We start from the raw sequence: 12,493 nt of genomic DNA on the forward strand, positions 1-12,493 counted from the left end.
GTCCTTATTCCATTCAACAACTTAGTTTTGTTGAAGTTTTGAATGGGATTCGTATTCTGTTCTAAGAAATTATAAAGTTTTGTAGACGTATTGACTCGTGTCCTTATTCTGTTGCGGTAGTAAAGTTTATTCCGAGTTTCATAGTTTAGTAGTGTTTTTCGTTAGTTCTGTTTATTAATTAAGCAGTTGAAATTTTGCATATTTTGCATTTATCTGTTTAAAGTAAATAATATTTTCGGTTAAAATGCACGAAATAGAAAAAACAAAACGTAACTTAGCGTTAAAACGATTGAATGACGCATACCTCTGTGCAAAGAGATGCCTGGAGCACCCGGAAATGAAGCCGCGTCTTAAGGTTCATCTTGAAAGATTACAAAGTTTAGAGGCGTTATTTGAGGAAAATCACGTGAAGATCGTAGCTTCATTGACGGATGCCCAGGATATCGCCGAAGCCGAGGAGTTTAGGCAAAGTTTTGACGAGACACTATTGGAAATTATCGAAATAAAGATGAGGCTGTTTAAAGACGAAATTCCTTCCGGCAGTAATACCGCGCCTTCCCAACCTGTTTTGTCTCAGAATAATGCCGTGGTGCATCATATTCGCTTGCCGACCATACAAGTCCCAACGTTCGAAGGCGGTTATAAAAAGTGGATCACCTTTTATGATTTGTACCGTACCTTGGTACATGAAAAAAGTGAAATTTCAAAAATTGAAAAATTTCAATACCTTCTTTCGTCGTTAAAGGGTGAGCCTTTAACGCTTTTGTCAGCGTTTCCGATATCCGCTGATAACTATGATACAGCCTTTGACACATTAGTGAAACGTTATCAAAATAAACGCCAGCTGGCCTTTCTAGCATGGCAAGCTATTCTCAATGTTAAGGTGCATAGTAACACCGCGCAAGCGTTCAGAGCACTATTAGATACATTTCAAGAAAACTTAGCTATTTTAAAATCATTGCAACTACCTATCGAGAACTGGGACTTTGTTATTTTTTATACGCTGTTGTTTAAGTTGGATCCGTCGGTTCGTAAAGAGTTTGAGATGACTGTCACCTCGGAGGATATTCCAAGCTACCAGTCGCTTGAAAGGTTTCTCGGGGATTACTGCACCGCCGTGGAGCGCGCGGGCCCCGGTGCGGGTTCATTCCCCGGCGGGCCCGCGCGGCCGGCGGCGGGGGGCCGCCCGCGCTGAGAGCGCGCCGCAGCCACAACGCCGTATTAAACAAACGACTCTGGTGGGCAACCAAGCGACTTCGCCTTCGTTACCCCGCCTCCACCCTGTCAGTTCTGTTCCGGGAAACATTTTATTGCCCATTGTACAGACTTTAAAAATTTAACTATCGCGAATCGTTCGCAAGCTGTCAGTGACAGGCAGCTATGTTATAATTGTTTGCGCGCTGGACACATCGTGTCGAACTGTACCTCTAAAAGCTGCTGTCGGTCATGTGGTCACCGTCACCACTCGCTATTACACTTCAACAATAATACCGCTGCACATAATAATAACAATCCTTTTCAATGCAATAATAATAGTAATGAGAACAGAACTCCATATACGTCAAATGCTCTCGGCTTTCAGGGGCTTTCTAGTAATAATACTTCGAACAAAACTGTGCTTCTTTCCACTGCTCGCGTAGATATTTTAGACAAATGGCGTGCCTTTCACGCTGTTCGTGTGTTGCTTGATTCGGGAAGTCAAGCAAATTATATAACTCAGGGTTTGGTAAACCGTTTGGGTCTCTCTATTTCAAAGAACGCTCCGTCTGTGTTTGGTTTAGGTAACGCGTCTACGCCGGTATTGGGTACTATCCAATGCACCATCCGTCCTGAAGGTCATCCGGGCAACGAGCTCTCTTTCGAAGCAATCGTGATTGATCGTATTTGTGACGACATGCCTTCCGTTACCGTGAAAACCGACTTTGTTGAAAGGTTAGGTTTTATAAGGTTGGCAGATCCTAACTTTCACTGTCCAGGTCCCATTGATCTGTTACTTGGGTCCGAGCTTTGGAACGAGATTTTCATTCAGGGAATGATTCCTGGCGGTAAGGATTCGCCAGTTGGGTTAAATACTATCTTCGGCTGGGTATTTTTGGGTCGCGCCCGCTGTCTAGATAGTGTTCCCGCGCTGTACTCTAGTCTTTCTTCTGTCCAAACTTTGCATGCCCATAATCTAGATGAAGATTTGAAGCGCTTGTGGGAGCTCGAGGATTTACCGTCGCAGGAAAAATTCTTTCACCAGAAGATGCAGCTTGTGAGGAGCACTTTCTGGCTACCTACAAGCGAGAAACAACGGGTAAATTTATCGTTGAGCTGCCGTTCAAGGGCGCTGAGCCGACTTTCCGTAACATGCGATCTATCGCTGAGCGACGTTTTTATAAATTGGAGACGCGTCTGTCCAATGATCCTGTTCTGCGTAAATCCTATAGTGAGTTCATGCAAGACTATCTCGATAGCGGTCATATGACAGAAATTTCTTCGTCAGACACGAAGGCAGCGGTGTCGAACTATATCCCGCACCACTGTGTGTTGACGAATAAACTGCGTGTTGTGTTTGACGCCTCAGCGCGTGATGGCGCGGGTTTGTCATTGAACGACACACAGCACACTGGGCCAAAGCTTCAGAAGAACATTTCATCTATCCTCACACGTTTTCGCCTACACACGGTTGTGTTCACGGCCGATGTTCGGCAGATGTATAGGAATATTTTACTTGCAGATAAACATCGCGACTTTCAGCGCATCGTGTGGCGCTTTGATCCGGGTGAACCGCTTCGAGACTTTCGCCTTAACACCGTGACCTACGGTGTCTCGTCATCTCCGTATCTGGCTTTACGATCCATCGAGCAGTTAGCTGTAACTGAAGGTCACGCTTTTCCTCTTGCAGCTAGGGCTCTGACCATGGACACATACGTGGACGATATTCCGACAGGTGCAGCCTCTGTCAGTGAGGCCCTTGAGTTGCAAGGTCAGCTAATATCTCTTATGTCAAAAGGTGGCTTTGAACTTCGCAAGTGGGCGAGTAATCGTTGCGAATTGTTGAGTCACCTGCCGCCTGAGCACTGTTTGCCACAGGCTACTACCTCTTTTGACGCAGAGTCTCAGACTGTCACGAAGGTCCTTGGCTTAAATTGGGAATCGTCATCGGATTATTTTAAGTACAAGGTTAATCTGTCGGTAGAAAAATGTACCAAGAGAAAAATCCTTTCCGAACTTTCCGTGTCTTTGACCCATTGGGGTTGCTTTCACCCGTCGTCTTTCTGGCAAAGTGCTTAATCCAACGTCTGTGGCTCCTTGGCCTGGATTGGGACGAAGAGCCACCGGCAGATATTATCGACTTGTGGCATCAGTTTACCAGTCAACTGGATGATTTGACAGGCATTGCCATACCTCGTCAGATCACTCATCCTCGTGCTGTTGCCTATCAACTGCATGGGTTCGCCGATGCCTCTTTGTCAGGCTATGCCGCTGTCATCTATTTACGAGCCGAACTTGATAATGGTTCATTCAAAACCCACCTGGTCAGCGCGAAATCTCGCGTTGCACCTACAAAACGAATAACATTGCCTCGTCTCGAATTGTGTGCTGCCGCTTTGCTCTCAGATCTTGTGGATACTGTACACACTGATTTGTCTTCTGTGATTACCATTGATTCTGTCTTTGCCTGGTCCGATTCAACCATCACTCTTTCTTGGATTGCATCCCATCCATCCAAATGGAAAATATTCGTTGGCAATCGTGTAGCAAAGATTCAGCGAAAGTTACCTTCCGCGAGTTGGAACTATATAGGCACCCATGATAACCCAGCTGATGCGGCCTCTAGAGGTTTGCTTCCAAAAGCTTTACTTACCCATCCCCTTTGGTGGACGGGCCCGAACTTTCTTTCCTTCCCGTGTCAGCAATGGCCTAGATCGAAACTTCTTCCCATGTCATCTGACGTAACAACGGAATTACGTCAAGAAGAAAGGAAGTCAGCTCTCGTTGCCACAAACGAGACTGATTCTCTACAGCAGCTTCTACTCCGGTTCTCTTCCTTGAAGAGAATTTTGCGAGTGACTGCGACCGTGCTTAGGTTCCTGAATCTTTTGCGTAAACAGAAAAAATATTCTGGTTCCATTTGTGAACAAGAGCTAGCAGAGGCTCTCTTATCCCTCGTGAGATACTGTCAAAGATCTTGTTTCTACACAGAGATTCAAGCTCTTCAGAAGAATCAACTCCTGCCGAAGCCGCTTAGAAAACTCTGCATTTTTTTGTCTACGGACGACGTATTACGTGTTGGAGGAAGACTTCGACACTCTGACCTAGACTACGAAGCTAAGCATCAAGCGATATTGCCTTCAAATCATCGTCTCACAGAGTTGATAATTGATGATGTCCATACCAAGTCATTGCATGCCGGCCCTCAAACCGTTCAATTTCTGTTAGCCCAAAACTTTTGGGTGCTTTCAGCTCGTCGAGCAATAGCTAAACGTCTGTCTGGATGTGTTCGTTGCTTTCGAGCTAAGCCAGTGCTCTCGCAACCTCTAATGGGTGACCTTCCCCGCGTTAGGGTAACTGCTGTCAAAGCCTTTCAACGCGTTGGTTGTGACTATGCTGGTCCGTTTCACGTGATTCTCGGTCGTCGCCGCCGCGGGGTGCGACCGGAGAAAGTCTATCTGTGTCTTTTTGTCTGTCTTTGGAGCAAGGCTCTTCATCTGGAGATTGCTAATGATCTGTCAACTGAGTCCTTCATCGCCGCCCTGCGGCGCTTCATTGCTCGTAGAGGTCGGTGCTCTCTCATTCTCAGCGACTGTGGCACAAACTTCGTAGGTGCGAAAAATCTGTTGTCCACTATGATGGGAAATGCTGCAGCCGGTGAGGCTATAGAGTTTAAAACTATCCCCCTTCCTCGCCACATTTTGGGGGCGTCTGGGAGGCCGGGGTTCGTTCCGTAAAAAGTCATCTGTCCAGGGTCGTTGGAAATCATTTATTGACTATGGAAGAGTTCCAAACTCTTATAGTGCAGATAGAGGCTGTCTTGAACTCCCGCCCCCTTTGTGCGGTGAGTAATGATCCGAACGACTTCTCAGTTCTGACACCGGGTCACTTTTTAACACTATCTCCGTTAACCTCTATTCCTGACAATGAAGACAGTCAAAAAACGTGTCTGGTGAACCGATGGCAACTGCTTCAGCGGCTGCACGCGGATTTCTGGAAACGTTGGCATAGGGACTATTTGAATACTTTAAACCAGAGAACCAAGTGGACAGAAAATAACCGTCCTGTCCGCATTGGAGATCTTGTTCTAATAAAGGACGATAACCTTCGACCGTTGCTGTGGTCGGTGGCACGCGTCTCCAACGTCCATCCCGGATCCGATGGAGTTGTCAGAGTAGCAACTGTCCGCGTAGCGAGTAGTGACTCTAAACCAAAGGAATTTAAGCGACCGGTGGTGAAGTTGTGCGTCATTCCTGTCGGGGAGAACTAAGATTACTGTTTGTTCTTTTCTATCATACCTTACTTTTAAGAATTTCTAAAACATACTTTTATTTTTAAGCTATTAGGAGTCGATTACGATCGAGTCTTTGTAATCCTCTAGGCTACCTAACTATTTTAGAAGAACTGTTATCCTGTTCATCTGCATGTATCTATTTAAAGGTAGTGATCTATTAACTGGTCGTTTTATGATAAGAAATGCTATTGATCCATTAAATCCTGTCCGTGTAACTTTCCCTATAAAACCTTTTCCTTTGTACTCTGGAAATTTATAATTTCGCAGGGTGGGGGAGTATGTTCCCTACTCTTATTTTCCTTATAAGGCAACTGTCTTGATATGGTATGGCTCCTCACTGAGTGCCGTCTTATGTGCATTGGCGAGCCCTCTAGCGCCGCTGTATGCAACACACGTCAAGCAACCGCCGTCGCGTGCGCATCTCGTACTTTCGCTACCGTGCCTTGGAGTGAAACTATGTATGCCTAATACTCATCTTTCTGTGCTGTCCATTCATCACCGTGCCTTGGAATGAATGTAGACCCTCTGGACTACCACTATCTGTTGTGCTTTGGTGTGGACCTTCGTTATCTTGGACCTTTGGTGTGACCCTTAAGACCCCGGCAACGCTCGTACTGCAAGGAGTTGGCTGCTGCTTCCAGGGATCCAGGCCATTGGATGTCACCAGGTGAGCGAGCCAACCTTCTTCTTGATCGTTGCCTTGAGGCTCCTTTCCTCATACTTTCCTTTCCCTTTCTCCGCTTCCACTGCCACTGAGCTACTGAACCCCTTTTTCATACCAACAATGTATTATATATGTTATATAAACTTGTAAGTTATTTTTTATTTTTATTTATTCATTAAAAAAATGGACCACCGGATCTCCTGGCAACATTCAGAATTATAATTTGCAAGTTTTTCTGAGTTCAAAACTATTTTTTACAATGCCGTGCTCGAAAGTGCCTCTTGACGTGGTTCAACAAATCCATAGAAAATTAGTGATTCCTGCACGCATCCACAAGTGTGCCGTAAAGTTGTATTGGATTTTTACTTACAGCACTTGTGCGGTAAAGTAACTTTTTAAATTTGCCAAATTATGTCTCAAACTATTGTTTAAAAAATAAGTCTAAAGAGTCTTATAGTTAGGCTTTGAACAAATAAGAAAACGTTTGATGCAACCAACTGAATATTTACTGATAAGAATAATACAGATTAATCGCGACAGAAAAGAGAACGTTAATTATTTTTTTCATGTAAACTCGTATTAATTCCGTCTAAAGTTATGAAAAAAAGGAAATAAATCTTGAGTCCAATTCGGACCGTGCCGCGTCAAGCGCGCGCACTCGAAAGTTAACCAATGAGCTTCCAGTGCGCGCGCACGACCCCGAGCACGAACCAATCATGGTTACCCCGTTCGCGGCCTGTCATGAAACCCCGCCAAAGTAATGTCGATAAGTCAGTCCGGTGAATTAATTTTTGATGAGTAAATTAAAATGAAGAGTTTAAATGAGAATTATATCTGACTTTACGCCGCCTTACGTCCTTACGAAGTACATATTGTCAGTGACAAACTCACGCTGAACAAAATACGTGAACTATAATATACATAACTAAGTTAATACAACTTAAATTGATAGAATAATCTACTTCTACACACATGGATATTATAACATTTACCGGTATGTCTTATTCTTATTTATTTGCTTTTATCTATTAGAATTAGTGAACCAATTTTGATTAATTTTACAGTTCCAAAGCTAAAAAATCTCAGATTTACGGTAACTTTTTGTTAACAGCTAGTAGATTAGATACATAATACATATACTTGATGATAATTAACTATTACACGGATTTATTCACGGTTGCACTGATATTTAGCATTATAGAGCGTGCAGGAGATAAGGACTAGCCAATATAATGTGGAAAATGTCAAGCAAAAAGGGCTAATAATTAATCATAAAAATCACGATACTAAAACAAAGTCTCCTTTACTATCATTAGTAGCTGTAGCTGTTCTAATCTTCTGAGTCAATGATCGTTATGAAGAATGGTTTAATAAAGTGTATACGTTAACGATTTTGGTTTGGCGTGCATATCGGTATGTATATCTACTGCCTGCTACTGTAGTAAAAGGAGTATGGCAAATAAATGATGTAGTCACTGCCTCGATTTTTTTCCTCGCTTAATGCATTGTAAAACGTTGTATGATATACGTGTCAAAAGTAGGAAATTCCCAACTCGTGCCGGCTCAAAACACTCGCTTCGCTCGTGTTTCAAGTTCTCCGCCACTCGTTGGGAATTGCCTACTTTCCGCACTTGTATCATAAATAACTAATAGAATGCGGTTCCCTAATTAAGCATACGCAAGTTCCCTTGGCGCTTGCTTTATAGGATGTGTTGCGAGGAATGAGTGTTTCGTGAACCAATAGGAACGCTTCATTTACTCAGCTGGTTTCTCCAGAGCTGCGCTGTGCGAGGATAAGAAGCGGTTCTATTTGTTCATGAAAAACATATTCCTCGCGACAGATCCTCGCACATTTCATGGGTGAAACGCAGCCACATAACAGATTTGTAGCTATGTATGTTACATGTGACAAATTGCGCTGTCGTCAATATTGTTGACTTATTATTTATTATAAGGAGGAAAAAGAGCACGCGGGTCATCTGATGAGATATGATCACCATATGTATGTATGTTTATGGGACAAACATATGTTCACACGTTAGCACTTTTAAATTGAAAATTAAATTGAAATTAGGCCATCGGATCGAGTTTTGATGGAACGGTTTTTGCTCTCTTGCGAATGAGGCCTTACTCTTAACGTCGGAATGATAAATCGGCTTCGAATCTTAAGATTTGAATAAACGCCCTTTTTCTCATGCGGCGCGCGGCCTCTCGTGATCGGTGGCCGTACAAGATGCAGGAGCACGCAGTGATTGTTGACTAACGGTGCGTGTGTGGGGTTGGTGGGGGGTGGTTTAGGTGATGGAGGCGTGTACAGCATGGAGGGGTCGGTGGCGGCGCTGCGCGCGGCCGTGCGCTGCGCCGGCAGCTGGGCCTGCAGCTGTACCTGACGAGGCGCACTCGTGGGCGCGACCGGCGCGCGCGGCCCGCGGCGCACCGAGCTGTGCGGCGTGTCCGTGCGCGACGTGGACGTGCTCATGGGCACCTTCACCAAGAGCTTCTGCTCCAGCGGCGGCACATCGCGGGGCTCGGCGCGGCTGGTGCGCTGGTGCGCGCGCACGGCCACGCCCACCCCTACGCGCACGGCATGGCGCCGCCCGTCGCGCAGCAGATCCGAGCCACGCTGCGGGAGCTGCGCCAGCCCACCGGACAGGCGCGCGTCGCCGCGCTCAGAGACAACACCAGATACTTCCGCGAAAGGTAACCACTACGCCTACGCCATCCTTAACACCGAAATTAACCTTCTTAAAAATATTTTTGTGCAAACCATTTTTTGCTGACCAAGTTTAGAATCGATACCATTAACCGTGGAAAGTTCTGTCCTGTAGAATTTCACTTCGTCGCCCTCGTCACTTTTAATTCTTGAGTAAATCGAATTATATCAAATGTAACGTTACATTAAATATTGCTATATCTTTCGAGCTACACCCTCCATATACATGGATGAATTATATGTAATTTTATAAACGGAAATACGATTAATTTTTTATAGGTACTGTTAGTACAATAACAGTTGTATCGTCATGTTTGTCAAGAAGTAAAAAGCCATCAGGGCGACATCAGTTGCGGGTGCATGAGGTGGAGTGTATGAGGTCTTGGGTGTGTTGCAGGCTGCGCGCGATGGGCGTGGTGGCGTACGGACACCCGCAGTCGCCCGTGGTGCCCATGCTGGTCTACTCGTTCAGCAAGATGGCGGCCTGCGTCGAGCGGCTCACGACGCGAGGCGTGGCCGTCGTCGGCGTCGGCTTCCCCGCCACGCCGCTCAACCAGGCGCGGATCAGGTCGGTGCCACGCGCCACAAGATGGCGGCCTGCGTCGAGCGGAACCCTTATAGGATCAACATATTATTCCGTCACTCTGTCTGACTGTCAAGACCGTTAACTTTAACCCTGGGCATGTCAACGATAAAAGTCTAATACAGTCCGTCCGTATATTTAATCTGAAAATTTTAATCTTTTGTCTCTCTGTCTATGTCATGAATAACCATTTATACAAAATCCTCTCGGTACGACTCGCACTTGCCCGTTTTTCCAAACTTTGTGAACCTGTTTGGGAAATAATGTCTTTACAAAGGCCACGTAAAACAAAGGGAAATACTTTGATGGATGACGAACGGTCCTATGTTAATTGTCAATAATGGAAGATATGAGAAGTACGTACAGTTTTTACAGTGTGATAAACCTAAACAAAATACTAAAAATGTATAGCTGCAGCTGGTTTTTTTTTTTTCGAAAAAGTGACCGTTTTCAATTGGTAAGTTTGAAAAATGTATAAAATTGTAGAATAATTTGGATTAGTCAAAATTAAATGTGCCCCAAAGAGCTAAGGTATCCATGAATTGTATATTTTGGTACCCCAGCCATTTTATCGGATAGGGCAAAGCACTCAAAATTATTTAACGAAATTATTTGTTTACCCATAGAGCAATCAGATCAATCTGACTGAAACAAGGTAACTCTAAACAATATTTCCTTGTGATTAATTCTCGTGTGCAGTAGTTGTTAAGAATGAAAATCGCGAAAGTTAGCAACATAACACATAGAGTAAGCTCGGCGAGCATAAAATATGCAAAGTTGCTCACCTGCATTAATATCTGCCACAGCGTCGAGCGTGCAAGAGCCCTAGAAATAGAGCCGTATCAGATATTTTGTTTATCAGACGTTTTGTTGTGTCAGATATTGGTGCCAGTGTCTGTACGTCAATCTGACCCTTGAGATGTTTCGAGCGCTATGTTCTATCTGTATCCGATATAGCCGTTGGGCGTGTTGCAGCGAGTGTATTAGAATGAGGCGTGTGTTGCAGGTTCTGTCTGTCGGCCTCGCACACGCGCGCGCAGCTGGACGCGTCCTGGACGCCATCGAGGCCGTCGCCGACGAGCTGGGGCTGCGGTACTCGCGCCGGCCGCCCCCCGCCGCCCCGCCGCCCCCCGCCCCCCACACAACAGCGCCACTACCCACCGCCTGCTAATATTATGTTTATTTCTAAATTATGTTTATGTATACTCAATAAATTTATTTCTTATAATGTGGGTTTTTTATAGCGTGTGCCACACCTTAGTATAAAGGAATAGAAAACAGAAATGTTATGTATGTATGTGTAAACTCTTTATTGTATAAAAGGTATAAAAGAAAACAAACAAAATACAATTCAAAAGCTTTTTACTTTATTTTTTTTACTTGTACAATTTATTTATTTATTTGTTTTTTATTGATAAAAACGTTTAAATGACATTACAGTAATGATCATTTAGTCGTGAAACTAGATTAACAATAAAAATATATATAATATCATGGGACACTTGACACCAATTGACCTAGTCCCAAGCTAAGCAAAGCTTGTACTATGGACACTAGGCAACGGATAAACATACTTATATAGATAAATACATACTTAAATACATATTAAACATCCAAGACCCGAGAACAAACATTCGTATTATTCATACAAATATCTGCCCCGGCCGGGATTCGAACCCGGGACCTTAAGCTTCGTAGTCAGGTTCTCTAACCAACGTTCGATTCGTTCGTCAAAAAAGAAAAAACTATCTATTAGAAAATCTATCGTCCATCGCCTCACAGTAGGTACCTCAAGCATTCAGTACAAACTCCGCCCAAACTGCCGTACAAAGGCGGACTTATCGCTTTAAGAGATCTCTACCAGTCAACCTTTGAGTGCTATCGACGTGTGTATTTTCTTCCAATATCGCAATAATTCAATTTTAAGCATAATTTCGTTACAGACTGAATGAAGAAAGTGAATAATGAATATGGCATTCCTCCCATATGGGACCATATAGACGCCTCGTGCTATTAGTTCGCCTGTCATTGTTCTATTCCTCTTAATTAAATAAAAAATATATGTATATCCTCCTAACGCCCAGAGTCCTTTAAATATAAAGGGCTTATTGTAATTTTAAATTAAACTCTATCATAAATGACATAAAGTTTGATGTTCGTAAATCAAAAATTTGACTTGGGCGTTAGGAGGATATGAACTTTCTAGTCTGAAATAATTAAATTATTAGTATGTGGAACTATGACAGTGAAAAAGCAGGCGTTGGGTGAAGTAGAATTTTTGAGTACCGTAAAGTGCTTCAACTTTGCTCTCTGGCCCCAAAATTGCCTAATTTGATTTAGAGTCGATAACTTAGCACTCTTTTTTTTTTTTTTTTTTTTATTTTATTTAGAAACAAACAGTCTTTCACAATAATTTTGCATTTTAGCTAAAGCTAGGAATTAGTTTTATATAAATAGACCTATAGTTCCCTTTAAAATATTAAGTACAGATAACTTTTGTTAAAAAATATAACACTCTTATAGGTTTTAAACTTTTATCTACACGGGAATTATTATTAGTTTTAAAACCTAAAGGGTGCTAAGTTATCGACTAAATCGAATCAGGCAATGTTGGGGCCAGAGGGCAAAGTTGAAGCAGTTAACGGTATTACTCCAATCATCTGCGATACTCTGTCACTGCATCCCTTCTGACAATTTCGTTTGGAAGTGACGGCAACAAGGTGGTAAAGAATAAATTATTTTTTGGAGTTCTAGGTAGGTAGGTACTGTACATAGACAACTAGTGCATTCTAACTTAATAAATAAATCATCTAAATAGGCTTTATAGCGATAAAAATTATCCATATAAATGTAGACACCCAGGCGACCTCAACCACTCCGTCGTCGGCGGCGCCGCTGCCGCGCTTCGGACACGAACAATGCGCAACTACTTTATATTATCTATTTCGTAATCGATTATGTTACGTTTTATCAGTAATCAGTAATCATTCCAATAAGTACCTGCCTATTATTAGTGTTCACTGGATTCTTAGAATTTTTAGT

The 12,493-nt window shown here is 43.3% G+C and overlaps 1 protein-coding gene and 1 pseudogene across 1 annotated transcript in view; both read left to right on the forward strand.

The window, feature by feature from the left end:
* Positions 1 to 12,493, forward strand: part of LOC141431699 (serine palmitoyltransferase 3-like) — an 86,420-nt gene that overhangs the window by 67,032 nt on the left and 6,895 nt on the right.
* On the forward strand, positions 4,976 to 10,622 carry LOC141431674 (serine palmitoyltransferase 3-like; annotated as a pseudogene).

Source organism: Choristoneura fumiferana, chromosome 10, assembly GCF_025370935.1.
Source record: "Choristoneura fumiferana chromosome 10, NRCan_CFum_1, whole genome shotgun sequence".
Taxonomy (NCBI): domain Eukaryota; kingdom Metazoa; phylum Arthropoda; class Insecta; order Lepidoptera; family Tortricidae; genus Choristoneura; species Choristoneura fumiferana.